At 44.8% G+C, this 19,195-nt stretch overlaps 1 long non-coding RNA gene across 1 annotated transcript in view; it reads right to left on the bottom strand.

Annotated features, from left to right (window-relative positions):
* LOC121287770 overlaps positions 1-19,195 on the bottom strand; it is a 273,491-nt gene that overhangs the window by 88,443 nt on the left and 165,853 nt on the right. The window lies entirely within an intron of this gene.

Below are 19,195 nucleotides of genomic sequence, written 5' to 3'. Positions count from 1 at the left end.
AGATTCACAAGGATGGTTCCAGGGATAAAGAATTGTAGCTATGAGGATTGACTGAAGAAGTTGGGACTGTTTTCTTTGGAAAAAAGAAGGCTGAGAGGAGAATTGACGGAACTTTCAAGATCCTGAGGGGTATGGACAGGGTAAATTGTGAAGAACTGTTCCCACTCAAGAGGGCATCAAGAACTAGAGGCCACAGGTTCAAAATAATTGGCAAAAAGAGTAATAGTGATGTGAGGAAAAGTTTTTTCACCCAGAAGGTGGTTGGAGTCTGGAATAAACTTCCTGAAAGGGTGGTGGAGGCAGGTTCGATCGAGGTATTCAAAGGGGAAAGGCAAAATACTGCGGATGCTGCAAATCTGAAACAAAAAAAAGAAGTGCTGGAAAAAGTCAACAGGTCTAACAGCGTCTGAAAGACAGGGTTAATGTTTTGAATCCATATGACTCTTCTTCAGAGCTAAAGAAAAATAAAAATGTGGTGAAATATATACTGTTTAATAGGGATGGGACAGGTGAAGCTGGATAGAAGGCCAGTGATAGGTGGAGGCAAAGGAGAGACTGCAAAAGATGTCATAAACAAAAGGTTGAAGAGGTGTTGATGGTGGTGATACTGGTTAAAGGAGGTACTAATGGTGACATTAAGAGTGGAAAGCAGGATGAGCAAGTGACAAATGGCCCTACTGCGGGTGGGGTGGGGGAGGAGACGGTGGAGAAAAGAGATCGAATATATTTCACCATATTTTTACTTCTCTTTAGTTTTGAAGAAGAGTCATACAGACTCAAAATGTTACCTCTGTTTTTCTCTCCACAGATGTTGTCAGACCTGCTGAGTTTTTCCAGCACTTTTTGTTTTTATATTCAGTAGGGAATTGGATTGCTATCTGAAAAGAAAGAATGTGCAAGGCTACAGGAATAAGGCAGGGGAGTGGGACTAGGTAGAATGTTCTTTCAGAGAGCCAGTGCAGACTTGACGGTCTGAATGGCCTCCTTCTGCACTGTAAAGATCCTGTGATTCTGCGAATTATTGCTGTTTGTGGGAGATTGGTGTGTGCAAATTGGCTGCAGCATTTTCCCATATTACAATAGTGATCACATTTCAAAAATTGTTCATTGCCGCTGAAGTGCTTTGTGATGCTTTATTGTGTCATGAAAAGCTGATCACAGCCATGAATTACTTACTGGGCATATTGAAACTTTTGATGTGTGTGTTTTTAAAGAAATATAAGCAAGGACACTGAGCAAAAGATAGCTGATAATGTAAAGTGACCACTTTCTGGAAAATTCCAATGTGGATTATACTGATAGATCTGTCCTGAGATAACATGGAAAGTCACACCTGAAAAGGTGTCATGGCCTTCTTCAAGCAGAGACACTTAAAAGGGAGGCATGAAAGATGCAAAAGACTGAACTTTCATCTCCTGAGGTTGCAGAGACAAAAGGGTGATTACCACATCTCAGCAGTCATCTACAATCAATCTCCTGTTGATTCATATCTCAAAATGTATAAAGTGATCAGAGATCAAAGAAATCAAAATCTGGGTGGAGACATGGGCCAGGATTTTCTGTGCCCGTTGGCATCGGACATGTTTGGTGGTGTGAGTGGACAATATGGCGAGAAGGCCAAAAATCGGTTTCACGATGCCATGAAACCAGTTTGCGATCGTCCGCTCTGCCTACTGATAGCGGGACGTATTCCCCACCATTGGATGTCAGGAACCTCATTGTAAAACACCAGCATATTATTATAAGGCCAGCCTGCCAGACTCAACAGCCCCTGCTGGATTGTCCACCCACGTTGAGCAGGAAAACATGCTGACATATTTCACAACAGCATATATAAGACGTGCACTTGGTGGGCTGCACTTCGCTCAGGACTTCAAGATTTGCTTGCCTACCTTGCTTTGCTTTGGTCAGCATTTGCAGTCACAGAGCCAGGCTTCACAGACAGCACCACAACACTTTTAGGAGGGCTCATAGGTAGGTCTCTACCAATCATATCAGCCATATGTGCGTGGCATTCCAACAGCTGCAGGACAAGGTCTTGCTTGGGAAAGGGGGAGGAGTGGCCTCAGACAAGAAGGGAAGAGGCTGCAGGACGAGAGCTGTACTGGGGAAGGGGGGTATCCCAGGGTGTGTGTGGGGACACATGTTGACTTGTGCAACTGGCCTCAAGATGGTGAGGGCTGAAGAGGCAGTCCCTCCAGAGGAGATGAGACCAGATGGACATGTGAGGGTATGAGTGTGAGTATGGGTGATGATGTCCCTTGAGTTGGCAGAGTGAGATGCCAGAGAATGTGTGATGGGTTTGAGTGTGTGAGTTTAGAGTGATGAGATGGCTGCACGGATGAGATAATTCATCCTCTCTCTCTACTGGATGGCCAACTTCTTCTGTGCAACATTGGCACTGATCACCACTACCATCGCCTACCAAGCTGGAGTGGTAGCATTGCTGCCCCTCCTGCGGCCAGAGCTGGGGTAGAAGACATCACAGCGTGCCTCCATGGCATCCAAAAGGTGCTTGAGGGCTGCAGAGACTTTCGGGGCCATGTCTTTGTTGCAATCTTGGGCTGGAAGCACTGAGTACAGTTGTACTCTAAATGTGGTGCCTGGTGCGATGAAGTGGTGAGGTGACAGGGTGACAGGCGAATCAGAGCCTGCCCATCAAAACTGCGTGTTTCCCGGTAGTGCATAAGGAATGTGGCGGGTTTGGGATAATACAGCGTGAAAACCCACCATTGCGACCATCAGGTAAAACATCGTTTCACCCACTTGCTACCACACTTAATGCAAATCTGGGATGATTCTGCTCATGGTTTTTTTCCCCTTACAGGAATACCCAGGGAAAAATAGGTTAAAAAGACAGCTGCAGAGCAGGGCTACTGCGCTGGTATGCTGTATGCGTGACAGCAACAAGAGGACCAACCAGACACCTCTGCAGTTGCAGGCAAAGCCTTTCTCTATCTCTCTCTCTCTCTCTGTTGCTGGAGGCAAGTCAGCAGTAGCCACAATCAAAAATGAAATAGTACAGCTTCTTCAGCCAACCTGTAGATACAAGTGTCTCCAAATAACTGTGAAACTACCAAAGTCAGCTCTACCGGAATTACCCAACTTAACGGCTACAATGTATCATCATCTACGCCTCACGGACAAGCCAAAGGCTGATTCATATCTTTTTAAAACTTTTATTTGAACTCTTAACTTCTCATTTCTGATCTGTGTGTATGTGTGTTCCGTTTTTATTACTTTCTCGGGCTTTTAGTAACTAATAAATTTACTCTTCCTTTGACTCAAGTAAGCCTGGTTAAATTGGCTTCTTCTAAATAAAAAATACATTTGGACTGTGAAGACGTATCCAAAGGGGAAGGGATCCATTTTAAATTAACATTATTGCAACCAACTGATGGGGTTGAATAAAGAAGGGGAGCCAGTTCATTCATCCTCGCCTGGGAATAAAACAGAATTGGGGTCCTGTTCTGGAAGTTAACAAATTAGGGGACTTCACCCAGGGACCAGTCCTAACAATTGTGATACCTGATATGCCTAGTTGTGAGAGGTTTAGTATAAATGCTAATATAAAAACAAAAAAAACTGCGGATGCTGGAAATCCAAAACAAAAACAAAAACAGAATTACCTGGAAAAACTCAGCAGGTCTGGCAGCATCGGCGGAGAAGAAAAGAGTTGACGTTTCGAGTCCTCATGACCCTTCGACAGAACTTGAGTTCGAGTCCAAGAAAGAGTTGAAATATAAGCTGGTTTAAGGTGTGTGTGTGGGGGGCGGAGAGAGAGAGAGAGAGAGAGGTGGAGTGGGGGTGTGGCTGTAGGGACAAACAAGCAGTGATAGAAGCAAAACAAAAACAGAATTACCTGGAAAAACTCAGCAGGTCTGGCAGCATCGGCGGAGAAGAAAAGAGTTGACGTTTCGAGTCCTCATGACCCTTCGACAGTTCTGTCGAAGGGTCATGAGGACTCGAAACGTCAACTCTTTTCTTCTCCGCCGATGCTGCCAGACCTGCTGAGTTTTTCCAGGTAATTCTGTTTTTGTTTTGGATTTCCAGCATCCGCAGTTTTTTTGTTTTTATCTCAGTGATAGAAGCAGATCATCAAAAGATGTCAACAACAATAATACAAAAGAACACATAGGTGTTAAAGTTAAAGTTGGTGATATTTTCTAAACGAATGTGCTAATTAAGAATGGATGGTAGGGCACTCAAGGTATAGCTTTAGTGGGGGTGGGGAGAGCATAAAAGATGTAAAAAAAAATAAAATAAATAAATTTTTTTTTTCTTTTTCTCTTTTTATAATGGAAATAGGTGGGAAAAGGAAAATCTATATAATTTATTGGAAAAAAAAGAAAAGGAAGGGGGAAACAGAAAGGGGGTGGAGATGGGGGAGGGAGCTCACGACCTAAAGTTGTTGAATTCAATATTCAGTCCGGATGGCTGTAAAGTGCCTAGTCGGAAGATGAGATACTGTTCCTCCAGTTTGCGTTGGGCTTCACTGGAACAATGCAGCAAGCCAAGGACAGACATGTGGGCAAGAGAGCAGGGTGGAGTGTTAAAATGGCAAGCGACAGGGAGGTCTGGGTCATTCTTGCGGACAGACCGCAGGTGTTCTGCAAAGCGGTCGCCCAGTTTACGTTTGGTCTCTCCAATGTAGAGGAGACCACATTGGGAGCAACGAATGCAGTAGACTACATTGGGGGAAATGCAAGTGAAATGCTGCTTCACTTGAAAGGAGTGTTTGGGTCCTTGGACGGTGAGGAGAGAGGAAGTGAAGGGGCAGGTATTGCATAAATGCTAGTTCTTCTTTACTGGGCCGACAGGGGAGCTTTTTATTTGGAATTAGATCATTTGAGGAAATCAGAGCTGACATATTTTCTTGAGTAAGTTCCCAGTGCATTATGAGTGTGCCTAGGTGTCCCTGGACAACGCAGTGTCTGTTGATATACTTGAGACCTTCTGTGACTGATGGATGCTGGAGGGACTGGGCGGCATTTTGTCAAAGGGAGCAAAATTATAACTTAAAAAGTTTTTATTTAAATTAGTTTAGTCATAATTTGGAGCTTATGTTTGTGATCCCCGTAAAAAGGGAGCACTCATGGCTTAAGTCTTCCTGTTTGATGATTTAATCATCCTTATTGATTAACTAAAAGAAAATTAACTATTTAAACGTGACATTCCAAAGTACATGCCATGTATCACCCATTGTAAATGTACCAAAAACATGACCAGAGCTGTCAAACCAATCATCATCAGAGCACTATTTGTAACTTATTACATCAAACCTTTTTGGGTGAATCATTTGGGTGATGAGTGTGACCTTTCATGTCCAAGGCCCTGTCATTGGGTCATGAAGCCTGTTATGATGTGGCAGGTTATGTGTGCCATGGGGAACCAAATCCACAAGGGAAACTTGGCTATGCTATCATAATGGTTTTTCAATTTGTATTCATCAGGATAAGATGGGAAGGTGATGGGATAGTGGTATTGTTACTGTGACTAGAAATCCAGGGTAATTGTTTGGGGACCTGGGTTCAAATCCCACCATGACAGATGGTGGAATTTGAATTCAATGAAAACCTGGAATTAAAGTCTAGTGATGACCGTAAAACCTTTGTTTTGAAAAGCTATCTGGTTCATTAATGTCCTTTAGGGAAGGAAATCGGTCTGACCTACATACAACTCCAGACCCACAGCAATGTGGTTGACTCTTAAAATGCCATCTGAACAAGGGTAATTAGGGATGGGCAATAAATGCTGGCCTAGCAACACCTACATTCCATGAACAAATAAAAAAAAAGATTTATGCACTGAATTCAGAAGTAATGAATCTACTAACACCTTTAGAGGTTTTAAAAACTACATTAAAACATTAACAAAAGAAGATTTCAAGCACATATATAAGATTAGTTACTTAATATTATAACAAATCCCAAATTTCCTAACTAAACTGACTCCCAATTACGCACACCCTTTAAGGCAACGGTCCAAAATATATTTTAAATTTAAATAGCAAGCCACAGCACTCACTCAACAGTGGAATTACAAAGGCTTTAGTTACTGTACACAGCAGGTTTTTGTAAACAAGGCTGGAGGCTTCCCCATGGCCCTTACAACATCACCATCCTTCCTTCTTTATATACGTTTCTCTCTCTTTTATCCGTAAATTCCATTGTTCCATATGTCTTTGAAAACGTACTTCCCCCATAATATAAAAATCTTTCATGTTGTTAATATGATCAGTAATAACCTTGCCCTATTTACCTTGTTAGTTGTAAATATCCTGTTATCCCTTTGATTTTGTCTAAAAAAATGCAAATTTCCTTCACACCCTACATGCAAAGACCTTATCCATGTTTATTCATTAGCATTTCAAATGCATTTTACCCCTGACTTCTTTTGACAATTTCAAGCTTGCAGTCTATCTGACTCTAATTTAATTAAATCACCACAGACAGAACCTTCTACATTCACACCTATGAACCCACTTTATACTAAACCAAATAATATTATGAAACCTATTATTGTTTTGTGACAAGCCGCCAGCTTCAGTGACACCTCCCCTCCCCCACACCCCGGCCTGCTGCAGAGAGGCCGTCTCCATTGAGTTGACAGCCTCTGCATGTGGCGAGGTTGGAGAACTGGTCTGCCGGTGGCAAAATGCTGGTGAGGCCACAAAATCAACCCCGATTGTAAATTGGCTGCCCCGGGAAAGTATCAGGCAATCTCAAGGGAAACTAGGGATGGGCAATAAATGCTGGCCCAGCCAGCGAAGCCCACATCCTGTGAATGAATAAAAAACATGGGAATGCATCGAGGATCCATCCCGATGCAGCTCCCCACTATTTTCTCTTCTCCGCCCATCCACCCAAGACTGCCACAGCGCCAGGAAATTTCAGCCCATTAGCTCTTGTTTCTCTTTCCATAGATGCTTCTAGACCTGCTAGAATTTCCTATTTTTACTTCACATAATTAATTTATTTTTGGAGTTACAATTTTTATGCAGGGAAACACAAGCCATTTTGCACTAGCAAAGTCCAGGAAAAGCATTGAGCTGAATGACCAGTCAATCTGGTTTTTAATAGTAATATTAGTAGAGGAAGGAATGTTGGCTAGGACAGCAGGAAACTCATTGGCTCTCTGAATTATGTCTTAGGATTTTTAACCTTGCCTGAACACATGGATAGGATAAAAACAAAAATACCTGAAAAAACTCAGCAGGTCTGACAGCATCTGTGGAGAGGGATACAGATGGCTTTTCGAGTCCGTATGACCCTTCATCACATGGATTGGATGTTGGTTCAACGTCTGATCCAAAGAATGGTACGTCCAGGATCAGATTAGCTCCTTGGCACTGTGGTGGAATTTTAGCCTAGATTACATGGGGCTTTGGCATGGATCTCAAAACCATAATGTTTTAATGTAGATCGGAACAGGAGTAGGCCAATCAGCCCCTGGAGCCTGCTTCATCATTCAGTTAGAACATTATTGATCTGTAGCTCAACTCTATTTATCCACCTTAACTCCATATCCTTTCCCTAACAAAGAAAGATGAGAACCAACTAGCCAAGCTGACTTAAAATTTGGCTTTCGACTTGGGAATCAAAATGGAATACAATGAAGTAAATGCTTCAAGTGATTTATATTAGTTCTTTTTCTCTAATGCAGCCAAAGTAAAATTGGACTGAACTCCTCAGCTTCTGCCTGTGACTGGCCTGCTGATCTTGGTTTCTTGTCCAATGACTTTCTATTGTATTGCATGTTGACTGGTTTTCCATCTAGAGGACAGAATTATTATGATCCTACTCCAAACTTTAGAACTATTTACTTCTGACACAACTGTTGTTAAGACCAATATTGATTAGGCCAGAAGCCAAGGCAGAAAATGGTGTCTTGTAGTGAGCTTTGCAGCAAAATGCAAATATATTCAAAATAATTCTTTCATTTTGAATGGTAAGCATTGTGTGTGAATATAAATTGGTCAGGCACAGAATGGAACCTCAGTCAGATGCATGTGATCATGTGAGTGGGGAGTTCCGAACACTTTTCGTATTGCAGCTGTAAAATTAGGTTCCCTTCATTATAGTAGGTCAGTAGTTCGAGAATAATAACTGCTTGTTTCTCGACTGAAATTACAAGGAGAATATTTCCAAGCATAGTGACTTTTGCAATTGTTTTCAATTATTAGTCTCGTGTATTGTCTAGTCTATGTCTCCTTTTCTTTCTTTTCCTATCCAGTTTTTTTCTTTCCACCTGTTCAGCTCCTTTCAGTACTCTGGTGGTCCACAGTGAAGCCTTCAGGCTCCCCATCCCTGCTCATAGACCTGATGTCTTGGATTCGCCCACTTCCCTGCCACAAGCCCTAATCATAGCCCTGCCACCCCTCCCAATATAGGCCTTGTTGTCCTCATTTAGCCCAACTCTCGTTGTTTTCACTGGGAGCCATCTCCTAGTGATCCCAGATCCTAAGAACCTGAGACCACTCCATCAAGATGCTGTTAGACCTAAGAATCCTTCCCCTCATAAATGCTCCCATATACGAGGGCTGTTCCCAATACTGACAGGCCAGTAGCCCCCATAATATTACTTGGCATAAAACCCTCCCTGTTATAAAACTACTTTTACCATGAAGAATGCAAAAAGAACAAAATGCAATGTATAAACTTCAGTGCCAGGTATATGTTCTTGTTATTTGTATATAGTTTGTTTTTTGAAATCCTTAGGCCAGAATTTTCCGTGCCCATTGGTGTTGGGCGTCATGGCAGGCATGAGCGGGCAATATGGCGGGAAGGCCAAAATTCAGTTTCACGCCGTCGTGAAACCAGTTTGCAATCGTCTGCTCCACCAAGCAACGGTGGGCCGCATTTCCTGCCGTCGCATGACGGGAACTTCATTTTCATACATCTGCATATTATTATAAGCCCTGCTCACCAGAATCATCTCCCCACATCAAATTTACTGCACACATAGGCTGGAAAACACGCTGGTACAGAACACGTCTTGACAAGTGTCAGGGCCTTGCTCACATCATGGACATCCTAGGAGCAGAAGATGCTGGAGCCCTACAGAAACCAAACCCTGGAGGAATGTGCATCGCATGCTGGTGAAGCAGCTCAGAAAAGGTGGAAGGCCACTGTTGAGGGTGTGCTTTGGGACATCAGTGTCTTGGCCAAGGTCTGCTACGGATGATCGTCGAGGGGATGGAGAGGAAGATGTAGGTTTGACTGGGAGGGGAAGGTGTACTGGGGTGGGGGTGTGGTGATGATGCTGGGAGGGAGGGAATGATGGTGTTGGGGGGGTATAAGGATGGGAGGGAGGAACGATAGTGTTGAGGGGATGAGTTTGGGAGGGGGGAATGATGGTGTTGGGGAGGTGAGGTTGAGGGGAGGGGAGCGATTGTGTCAGGAGTGGTGAGGTTGGGACGGAGGGAGTAGGCGGGAATAGGGTGTAATGGGGAGAATACGGCAACTGGGGAGGTAAGTGTAAGTGGGGAGGAAGGTGTAAGGGAAGGGATTCGGAGGGAGGAAGGAGCTCAGGGAGGCAGGACTTTGGGAGAAGGAAGGAGTTCAGAGGGGAGCTGGACTTCGGCAGGAAGAAGGAATTTGGAAGGGGTAAGAGTCCAGGGGGAGGAAGCAGTTCAGATGGGAGAAGGAGTCCAGGGGGAGGAAGGAGTCCCGGGGGCGGAGGAAGGAGTTTGCAGGGGGGAAGGAGTTCAGAGGGGGGGAAGAAGGCCGGGGGAGGGAGTCCGGGGGGGAGAAGGACTCTGGGGTAACAAGGAGTTTGGAAGGGGGAAGGAGCCCAGAGGGAGGAAGGAGTTTGCAGGGGGGAAGGAGTAAGGTTGGAGGAAGGAGTAAGGGCGGAGGAAGGGGTAATGGTGGGGGAAGAGTAAGGGTAGGTGAATTTTCAAGGGATGGGTCTGTGGAGTTGATGACTGCTTCCTGGGGAGTGAACTAAGCGTGGACATGGTAGGAGGGAACAGTGAAAATGAGAGAGCAGAATGAGCCAGTCAGGTGGGAGGTGAGGGTGTGATGGCAGCGGTAGAAGGGATAGTGAGGGTGGTTGGTGGGGTCTTGGAGGCAGTCACTGACCCTGGGGGTGGGAAGGAGGATGTTGTTTAGGTCAATGTGGATGGGGGCGGGTTGCTCGGAAAGGTAAGGAATGTGCACGTTCACCTGGACGTCTTGGAAAGCAAAGGTTTCTGGCAGGCAGGAGATGATGGGGAGATGGAAGATGATGCCAGGGGGGGTCAACAGTGATGGGGGGAAAGGTGACTAGGGGAGGGGAAAGGATGGGAGAGCTAAAGACAAATTTCACCAGTACCAAGCTTATAAAATCGAAAATGGAAGGAGCCTCATGTTGGGCGGGAACAAGTGCTGCAATCAGTGAATGGATGGAGCTGCAGGACAAATGGACAACTGAATTAGAACCCCAGCAGACAGCACGGAAAATGTTCAGGACACTGAGATGAGTGTGATGGAAGAAAGATTCACGTGCGTGGGAGAGTGCTTGCATGACGCTCTGAAAGGCCCTGCCATACAAACACTTCTCCCTCCAGAATCACTGCTGTGTGCAACAGGACTGCTAGTCAGGGGTGATGTAGGATGAGGACTCACGAAGCCTGTAAATGGAGCTAAGAGACACCATTACACATTATTCAATGAAAGTGAATATAATTTCAGATTATGAAGTGACTAAATGTGTTCACCCGTGCAACCACTTGTGATCAGAAATTCTTACCTTTTCAAGGCCTACTACTTCCAGGTGCTCCCCTAATGTCCACAGCTGGGGTGGAGACAGCCTGTGCAATGGCTGGCCCTGTTGCACCTGATGATTTTGGCATGTTCTCTGGACAGCCGATGCCTTGAGGTCCCCGGCTTGCTTTGACTGTCCTCCTGTGGGCCAGCTGCTCCTTCTGTGGTGACAGAGGATGAGGTTGAGGGGGTCACAGGCAAATGGAACTCGGAGGGAGAGGACAGCCTATGAGATTCCTGAGTGGATGACCATGGGGTGTCCAGCTGCCGCTCCTCCTCCTTTTGGGTGCCTGAGGGTCCCGGCTAAACTCCTTGAAGGGAAGGAGCACCTGGAGAGACGTTGAAATAATGCTCCATCACCTCCTCACATTGCCACCGCAGCAACTCACCCATAGCAACCCCGATGGAATGTACCTCTACATTCTGCTAGACCAGGGTCTCCATGGTGTTCGCCATCCTTCCCATGGAGACCTCCATATGTGTACGTGGACACCATTTCATCAGAGCACAGGTGGATGTACTCCTCTGACTCATCTGCCACTCTGTTGAGGGCTTCCAATAGCTCTGTGTGATGTTCCCCTGCCTTCTGCTTACTCTCCACAATGTGTTGGAAGGCCAAATCCAGAGACTCGTCATCTGATTCAGACCTCACCAATACCTCTTCCCCAGCAGTCCTCCAAGTGCCAGGGAGCTCGCTGAACCTGCCTCCTCCTGCTGCTGACATGTGTCCATGCGGCAACCACCAGATTGTAAACCCGAGCCAGCTCTAGATTTAGGCCCCACTGAGGTGTATGTCTCTGCGCTGGTGGAGTGTGTGGGTAAGTGCTGTGACGGGTTTTACAGGCTGCTTATTTCCAGCTCTTCAGTGGAGGAGGTGTCTTCTTGGTTGGAAGTGAGCACCTGGATGGAGCTGAATCACTGGCTGGCTTGGCAGAGCTCCCTGTGAACCAAGGTGGAGATGATTAATGTTTGGTAGCAGAGTCAAAAGCAGGAGCAAGAGCATTCTCAGTTGTGTTGAGAGGGTGATGATGTTTACCACTGTCCTCACCATCGCCATGGGCATGGTCCATGTCCTCACCAGTCAGTGGGATGGCATGCTCCTTAAAGTGAGTGAGGGGCCTAATATGAGCTACTCCACCCTAGGTCTGGGACCTCTCCCTGATGCTGTGAGCCAGCTTCTCCTGCATGAAAGCAGATGGAGGGAATGTGAGCAGGACACATGGCACTGCGTGGAATGTTTGTGTGGTGAGTGGAGCCATGGACAGAATGAAAATGCAAGCTCGAGAGGATATGAGCCTGGTGGAGATGTGAGGGTACGTGTGAGCATTAGTGGTGTTGTCCCTTGAGGTGTGAGATCCCTCTGGATGTGTGATGGGTTAGTGAATGTGTGAGTTGAGAGTGGTGAGAAAAGTGACTTCCCTGGCGGAATGTATGAGACCATTTATCCTCTTTTGGCACTGGGTGGCTGTCCTCTTTCTTGCAAGGCTTTGGTGCTAACCACTGCTGACACCACCTCCCATGCTGGATTGGTGACCTTGCTTGCTGGCCTTTGTCCAGAGCAGGGGTAGAGGACTTCATGGTGGGCCTCCAATGCGTCCAGTAGGTGCTCGAGGGAGACATCGCTAAATCTGAGGGCAGCACATTTTCTCCTGTTGGCAGTCAGCAGTTCACAGCAGCTTCCTATTGACTGAAGAGTGCTAGCTCTTTGCAGGGGCGGCCTTTAAATATGGCACCAGGTGATGGCGGGGCGGGAGAATAAGAGGCCACCCCACCAGTGACCCAGCGTGTTTCCTGAGAATGCATGATTAAAGAGACGGGATTGGGATGATACAGTGTGAAAAGCCGCCATTACGGCCAGTGGGAAAATGTTCTTTTTCCCGCCCGCTACCGCACCTAGTGCAAATCTGGGACGATTCTACCCCTAGTCAATCATGTTTTTTGCCAACAGGTAAACTGTAGAGGTGGAGTGACACAGGTGACTTATGACATGAAGATTGTGCGATATCAGAATCCATCAACCATAGTAAAATAAATGAGGGGTAGAGAAACGGAATAGTTTCTGCTATTTTGTAAATTTTGGGGCTGGTGAGGCAGATTACAGTGATCTTTTCCATTCTGAATGTTAACATTTTATGTTCCTCGTGGTACTTCTAGGCCTTTAGCTGCAGCAGATTACTGGGAAATGTGGTATGTGTTATATAATACAGATTAATGTCATAGAATCTTAAGCAATGCCCTCCATTAAGTATCCGCAGCCAATCCCATTACAGTATTGATCAATTCCAAATTCATTGACCTAACTTAACCACAATATAACAGGAAGTAGTTCCCACAGGGCAACAGTACTTTGATAATATTAAAGTAGTACTAGTGACCAATAAGTTCTCCTCAAATTGTACATGCTGCACTAAATTTGATATGCAATGTAAGCTCCTTTTGTAGCAGATTCAAGAAAATTATCATTTAATATTGATTTTTTTTTCAAAGTGACTGGGTAATGTTATTGTTACAAAGCTGACTAGAATGGATCTGACAAATAACTGAAGTCAGATTAGATTGGGCAGCAAGCTTTCATTTTTCCTTTTATTCCCTCAATAGCAACTCCCCTCCCTCATCTTTTTTTAAATTCATTCACAGGAGGCAGGCATCACTGGCTAGATCAACATTTACTGCTCATTTCTAATTGCCTTTGAGAAGGTGGTGGTGAGCTGCTTTCTTGATCCACTGCAGTCCATGTGGTGTAGGTACACCCACAGTGCTGTTAGGAAGGGAGTTCCAGGATTTTGACCCAGTGGCAGCGAAGGAAAGGCGATATAGTTACGAGTCAGAATGGTGTGTGACTTGGAGGGGAACTTGCAGGTGGTGGTGTTCCTATGCATTTGCTGCTCTTGTCGTTCTAGGTGGTAAAGGCTATGGGTTTGGAAGCTGCTTTTGAAGGAGCCTTGGAGAGTTGCTGCAATGTATCTTCTAGGTCATGGTTGCCCAGCCTTTTCACGTGAGGGGCCACATTTCAATTTTTTTCTCACCCAAGGGGCTGATAAGCAAGCTTTGGAAACATAAGATTTGCCACAACATTAAATATGAATTTTTAAAAAATCAATGTCAAGGCAATAAACTGATAATTTTATTAAAAGAGTAATTAATAATAACGACCATTAAAAATTGCCAAGCTAATCAGAGCTAACCAATAAAACCTTTTTTGCCTTTTCACTTAAGAAGCACAGCCAGAGAGATAGACTAGGCCCCAAGTTCTGGTCACCAGGGAAGGGGTGAGGACCAGAGCTGAGCTTTATTTTATTTTATTTAGCGAATGAAAATCCCCGGAGCCAAGCGACTGCCTCCTCATTAGTTGAATTTAAGGTGGTTAGTCCACCACTTATTCTGTAGAGGGGACACTCCTCAGTAATGTGCAGCATTGTTTGTGTATCTTTGTAAGATACATTGATACATTGTTTGTGTAAGTGCACAAAGGTTTTATATTGAGGCCCCAGTGGTTGAGGTTGGCTGCACATGGACCCTGACTTAGAACCATAGAAAAGTTACAGCACAGAAGGAGGCCATTCGGCCCATCTTGTCCATGCCAGTCCGAGGACACCCAGGTGCCCTTTCTAATCCCACCCGGCCCATAGCCCTGCAGCTTACCGCACTTAAGGTGCAGATCCAGGTACTTCTTAAGAGTTTAGAGTTTCTGCCTCCACCACCAACTTGGGCAGCGAATTCCAGACACCCACTACCCTCTGCGTAAAAAAGTTCTTCCTCATGTCCCCCCCTACACCTTCTGCCACTTATCTTGAATCTATGTCCCCTGGTTCTAGAATTCTCCACCAAGGGAAACAATTTTATCCTGTCCACTCTATCTATTCCCCTTAAAATTTTGTACACCTAAATCAAGTCACCTCTCTGTCTTCTTTGATCTAAGGAAAATAACACCAACCTATCCAATCTCTCCTTGTAGCTACACTTTTCTAACCCTGGCAACATGTCTTGTCCTGAACCTGTTTAGCAAGGACCACTCCCGCCATGGTAGATCAAAGCCTGCCTGTTGACAGGTGGGGTTTGTCACAAGCAACATATTAGTGACTTTCTGTGTTTCCCATTCCTTGGTCCAAGGATGTCTGCTGGTATACCTTGCTCAGGGAGATTACTCCATATGGGGCGCTGAGATGGAAGGCAGGCAGTAGGTAGATTGAGTATATCATTGTGGAGTGGTAAGTGAGGTGCATCAAGGATGGTGTCGCCAGCTTGTGGGTTTTTGTCAGTCTGCAGATGTGTGGGGGCGTGATGTTTGCAAGGACAGGAAGCCAGGGGAGGGGTGTTGAGTGGAAAGTTCCAGTTATGATGTGCATTGTTGCATTCAGTTGAGTATCAGCAAGATGTGTGTGTGATGAACTGTGCCAGACAGGTGCACAGTATTCTGCTGTGGAGTATGATAGGACAAGTGTTGAGGTCTGGAGTGTTGTGGCAGCTGCGCCCCATGTAGATCCAGCAAGTTTGGTTAATAAATTGTTTCTGGTTTTGACCTTTGCTTTGTTTTCTTCAGATGTTTGTTATGACACAGCAAGCTGCACAAATCCCAGAAGGAAACTTGAAACAGCTGTTTTAACAATTTGTATTTACGTTTGAGGTGCATGCCTTGAATTCACTAGTAATAAGTCCATCGAATCTTAGAGGTTTTTTTTACAAAACTAAACTAAACATTTATTAATAAAAGAAAAGATTTTAAGCACATACATAGGTCTACAAATTGCTGCTATAATAACTCCTAACTCCCCTAATTAATCTGACGCCCAGTTATACTTCCGTTGAGGCAACAGTAAAACAAAATACCCAGGCAAAGCACACAATACCCTAAACAGTGATATTCATGGTGAGTTTTCTTAGTTTCTGTTCCTGTAGAGAGCAGCTTGATGCATAGAGGATGGAGGCTTTTCACACGTGTTAGATCTTAGAAATCCTTCTTACACATAACCTCATCTCCTTTATACAGGTTTCTCCCTTTTCAATGTAATTTCCATTGTTCCAATATGTCTTTGCAACTTTACTTTTTTCATAAATTAAATCTTTCATAGTACTTTTATTATCAGTAATCTTTGGGAAAAATAAACACACTGTTTGGCTTAGCCTCTGCTGGCTAGGTGTAATGCCTTACGATCTCTTTCACGACTCTGGTTAATCTAAATGCAAATGTTCCTCACACCTCACATTCTAAAACTTCAACCATATTTACGTATTTAGCATTTCAGACCTAGCTTCCCTTTTGATAATTCAAAAGCAGTCTGCAATTCAATTTAAATCCCCCCCCACAACACACACATCCACACAGAGAAACTAATCCAAACCCCACTGTTAAGCTGCCTTTACAATAAATCACAAAAATATTATGAAACTTATTATGTTTTCATGACATGTTCCTGAAAGAGCAGAGTCCAATCTTGAGTGACTCCCAAGTATGTTGGGTTGGGATCGCACGTTAATCTGTGACCATCCATGTAAATAAGCAATTCTTCTTGGCACTGGCATTATGCAGGTGGAATACACTGGATACAGTTTTGGAGGAAGTCAATGTAAGTTGCTGTGTGCTGCAGTAGTCCATCAACTTTGTGATGTTAAGGATTTGGTCCAGGGTGCAGAAGGATGGAGCTTGGGTGGCACAACAGATGTCATCAGCATCGATAAACTTATGGGATGTGGTTTCTAGCAGGTCATTTGTAGATATGTTGAACAGCATTGGGGCTAGCACTGAGCTCTGTGGTAGTCCGTTGGCCTATCTTCTCCATGCACTTCTCCCTTGTCCAAGATGGACTCTAAATCCTCTGTTGCGAAGGAGTGTTTCAACATCTGTCCTGAACCAGGTTGGAAGCACTCTGGACAGCTTTAGGAGCAGGCCAGCATGCCACACTGTATCATAGACAGCTGTGAGGTCCAGCAGCACCATGCCTGCCTTCAAGTTCTTTTAGAAGCCATTTCCGATGTAGGTGGTGAGTGCCAGTACTTGATCACATATGGAAACCAGCCTGGTTGACATTATGGATAGTCTCTACTTCTGAAGATATACATTGCAGGATAAGACGCTCAAAGATCTTAAAACACACAAAAAGTAGTGAAAAAGGCAAAATACTGCGGAAGCTAGAAATCTGAAACAAAAACAAAAAATGATGGAAAAACCAGAGAGTAGTGGAATCGGTTGGCAGCTGGCTGCCAGTGTGGGATCTTTTCTGGGTTTTGGTATAGCAATGATTTTTGAGATACGCCACATCTTCCAGACTGAGTTTGAGCTGATGATTCCTGTTTGGAACGGAGTCAGCCAGGCACGAGCATCAGGGTTGAGTTGTTTCAGGGATTGTGGTGCAATTTGTCATGTCCCACTGCTTTGCCATATTTCAGGTCCCTTAAGGCTATCTCCAGTTCTGTAATCTTGAAGGGATCAGGGCTGCCATGTTCTACATGTTGCTGGCATTGTTTTTTCAGTTCATACAGATGGTGCATTTTGTTTTCTTATCCAATGGTGTTCTCATTATGTTGAACAGATGGTGAGCAATTTGGTTTGGGGTGACTGATGGGTGATTTAACAGGTGATTTTGGGCTGCTCCAAGGTGGCGAACCAGCTCCAGCACTTCTGACTGGAATGAGTAAAATTGAGCCTGCTGTTGTTTCCTCCCACCTGGCACAGCAAGCAACACTGAGAGATACGATGAGGAGGTCTACTATGTCAGGGTTGCCAAATTCCTTTAGAAGTGTTGCGCTCGCTGTACCAAGGCATGAGACGGAAATGGATCTGTAACCATGAGGGATGGCTGTACAAGCAGTTTTGTGAGTGGCACCACAAAAGCAATTATATATATCTTTCACAGGAATGTTATGGATAGGTATAGTTACAATGATGTGATCCAAAGTCTCGCTGTATTTTTGCCAATCAGCTTTACAAAAGTTCCCTCACATCTTCCATGCACTGTTGATGACTGGAAGGCAAAGGCTAATATGGGTGAGTGATGGCCTGTGTTGACTATGTGGGAAATCATCCAGAACTGGGCACTGTGCTTGTTGAGGGTGACCATCAAGGGAACTGACCCAGCACAAGTCAGGTGAGTATTTCCGATTCCATCTAACTGAATGGAATGTTCTCTGTTGCTTGGGGTTGTGTATCAAGGTGACTTTATTTCTGGAGGTCCACTCTAGGCACTGTTCAAAATCACTTTTTGGTATTGAGTAACCCCAGTCAGCGCTGAGCTAAGGAGTTTGGTTTAACTAATACTGACCCTGCGTTAGCCTCTGGTTGCACACACTCCAAACTGGCGTCAGCAGAAGTCATACGAAAGTTGGGGTTAGATGTGGGTTGCCTTTCAGCTCATGCTTTCCTCCTCTCCCGGCCTGCTTTATGGATAGGTTTTGGGGAGGGAGGAGGGAGAGGGGTAGGGTCGTATGTGCATTTGGCTCACTTCCAATCTCTGGGTTCTTGCTCTCACACAGATACATATTCGCACACTCACTCACACACACACACAGACTAATTCACACAAACTCACTCACTGCCCACACTGGCCCACGAGGTTTGGACATTTTACTGCCAAGGAGGAATACACAATGGCTATGAAGGTGTTACGATGCGCTTCGTCACTCCGCCCTGTCTGAGACTCCAGCTTCCCCTGGGGGCTGGGTGGGTGCTATTGCTGTGACTGCTGTTCTCCATGGCCTCCCCTACCTACTTCTGCCTCTTGACCCCTGTCCTCCTTTAGGGAGCTGGAATCTGCACGCATGGGTGAGAGAGAGAATCCACCATGGCCACTCGCCTTCATGCTGCTCCTCCAATCATAGACTGTTTCTCTCCTGCATTTGCTGCTGATCGATCTCACCAGTGAGCCTATATTATGACACAACAGTTGGTAAAGCTGAGTTATTTAAAGATCCCAGAAGGAAACTTTAAACAACTGTCATAACCTATATTTTAGGTGGTATGTTTGAGATGCAGCTCTAAATTCCGCAATCAGACCACCGGTTCTCAAGAAGTTTTTATAGCAAACTACATGAGAAATTTAGTAATTTACACAAGTTAAACATATACACATGGCTACAAATTACTACTATCATAACTTTTAACAAATTCCCAAACTAATCTCCATTAAGGCAACAGCAATCCAGAGACTTTAAGCAGACACCAAGCAAAGCGTTTTCACCGTACAAATTCAAAATGAGGTTCCTTTCAATTTGGTTCCTTTGCAGACACAGTGGTAGGCTTATTGGCTTTGATCTTACATTGCCTCTGCTCTGCACATACAAAACTATCTGTTATACCTAGCATATTTCATTCAATGTAAATTCTCATTGTACCACCAGCCCCTTTGAACTCCACCTCTTCTAACAATAAAATCCCTTTCATAGTACCAATTTTAATAGTAATATAAACATTGCTTGGTCTCTGCTAGCTAGGTGCCAGATTTACTCCCCTTCTT

The sequence above is a fragment of the Carcharodon carcharias genome, chromosome 15 (genome assembly GCF_017639515.1).
Source record: "Carcharodon carcharias isolate sCarCar2 chromosome 15, sCarCar2.pri, whole genome shotgun sequence".
In the NCBI taxonomy this organism is placed as follows: domain Eukaryota; kingdom Metazoa; phylum Chordata; class Chondrichthyes; order Lamniformes; family Lamnidae; genus Carcharodon; species Carcharodon carcharias.
Note: the sequence above shows the minus strand (reverse complement) of the source record. Positions and strands in the feature narration are given on the sequence as shown.